This window comes from Rhea americana, unplaced genomic scaffold (assembly GCF_003343005.1).
Source record: "Rhea americana isolate MKP2758 unplaced genomic scaffold, rheAme1 scaffold_189, whole genome shotgun sequence".
NCBI lineage: Eukaryota > Metazoa > Chordata > Aves > Rheiformes > Rheidae > Rhea > Rhea americana.
In genome coordinates this window covers 705,391-707,399 of record NW_028186027.1, presented here as the reverse complement: position 1 = coordinate 707,399, position 2,009 = coordinate 705,391, and the positions used below count along the sequence as shown (strand labels likewise).

The 2,009-nt window shown below is 59.3% G+C and overlaps 1 long non-coding RNA gene across 1 annotated transcript; it reads right to left on the bottom strand.

Moving 5' to 3' along the window:
- Positions 1–837: 837 nt before the first annotated feature.
- Positions 838–1,915, bottom strand: LOC146597323 (uncharacterized). Its single transcript, XR_014895518.1, has 2 exons — positions 1,595–1,915; positions 838–1,519 (listed from the first exon to the last, which is right to left on the bottom strand). It is a non-coding gene; the product is annotated as an uncharacterized LOC146597323 (long non-coding RNA).
- Positions 1,916–2,009: the final 94 nt, after the last annotated feature.

The window sequence follows — 2,009 nt, the reverse complement described above, 5'->3', positions numbered from 1 at the left end:
AGCCGAAGCCGGAGCTGAGCCGCTTGCCCGAGAGCAGCTTCTCCACAGCGGGCAGGTTCCCGGTGCGGGCGGCCTCCAGCAGCTCCTGCTCCTTCCCCATGGCCCGGCCCGGCCCGGCCCGGCCCCGGCCGCCCGCCGCCGCCGCCGCCCCGCCCCCTGCGCGTCCTTCCGGGGCGGGGCCTGACGGGGCGGGGCGGGGGCGACAGACCCCGCCCCCGTTGGACTCTCCGCCCTCGGTCACGCCCACGCAGGAGGGGGCGTGGCCTGAGGACGCTCCGCCCCGCGGGGGCGGGGCGCCCCCTGGCGGGAGGGCAGGGCGCGTGGCCGGGCCGTGCGCCGCCTCCGCAGACACTCCCAGGACCGGCGTGGGGGGAGGGGGGGCCCTGAAACCACCATGCCTGAGGGCCGGGGGGCCGTGAAACCACCATGCATGCGGGCCGGAGGGGGGCCGAGCCACGAGGGCTGGATGCACAGGAAGGCCTGCGGCGTTAAGCGGCTGTGCAAAGAAGGGAGCCCCGAAGGACGATTTATACCCGGCCTCATTAGTTCAATAAATCCCTTAAATGGCTTCCAACTTTTTTTTTCTTTTTAAAGAATCTCAATTTACAATTTAATTTCACTTTGGTTAATTTTATTTGTTAAAGCTAAGGAGTCTACTGCAATTAGGAAAGGGAGGGACATGAATAATGCAAAGGTAGGGTTCCAGCACAGGATTGCCTTTGCTCTGAGTCCATCGCTTTCTGCATTTCCAGTGCACCCATCGCTATAGTAGTTRGGCATAATGTGTACAAGAATTAATTCCTAGAACTATTCAAATAAGGCACACCTATGCCAAAGTTTTTATTCTGTGCATTTATTRGAGAAAGAGACATAAAAAAGGAATATTCACAGGCACTTTTGCAGCTGTTTCCAATAACTAAGTCTCCTGGGGAGGAATGGTGCTGGTGCTCTGTGCTGGCTGAGGATCACCCCATGAGGGGAAGTGAAATGGCCAGAAACAGCTGCAGCGGCAGCTTACCTGCTAGCGCACAATGATTCAAATGCAGCCAGGTGCTTCACTTGAACAGCGGATTCACAGCATCAGCCCTCTCCCAGAGCCAGCCTTGGTCGCTCCCCCTCCAGCAGAGCTGAAGCGGATTCGCCACCATTTCGTTCAGGCAATTTTCAGTGCTCTTGTTGGGGGACACCCCTCCCGCAGCACRGTCTGCACTTGAGAGAGGGGAGATGAACGTCATTCGTCCCGATTTCACCTTGTAGCAAATACACAGGAGGAGACTTATCACAGCCTTGGTGCCCATCAAAAACATCCCCTGCCTTGAGGTGCCGAGCGCTCGTCCGAGACTCCGYGAGCTGCGTTCCTCTGTGCTGGTGCAGCCTGGCGCGCACAGCAGAGGCCAGACCCTGCCTTGCCGGAGCCTGCAGGCAAAGTTGATGAGCGAAGGGTAGAAATTTTGTATATTTAGCCGCTTTCACCAAAGGCACTCGGAGTACTCTGCAAGCTGGAATTATTCCCGTAGCCCTGTGAAGCAGGTCAGTGTTATTGCTGCTTTAGCCAACAACAAAGAAAGCAACAAGGAAGCAGTATCAAACTCACAGGCTGAGAAGGGGCCGAGGGGGCCAGGAACGCGGGGTCCTGGCTCCCCTGCGTCTCGCCCGACCTTGCTGCTGCCCCCTGTGTCGGGGGTACCCTGCTAGAAGGCAACAGTACAGAAAAGCGCCTGGGTTGCCTTTCCAAAYTGCTTCTAAGAAACAAGCTCAGCAGGAGCCGCGCCGACGCCCCAGCGAGTGCCGTTCCYTTGGTGGCTTTGATCGGAGTTGCAGAACCGCAGAATAAAGCGCCGATGCCGAGTCGTTTCCGTAGATCCAGACGCCGGATGCCACCCCAGCACACCAGGGCTGACCCCGTGGGGCCTCTCCCACCCCAGTACCCACCTCCCCAGCCCCTCCTGCCCCAGCGCTCCAGTATCCCCCAGCCTTTCCCGCCCCAATGCCCCAGTACCCCCCAGTCT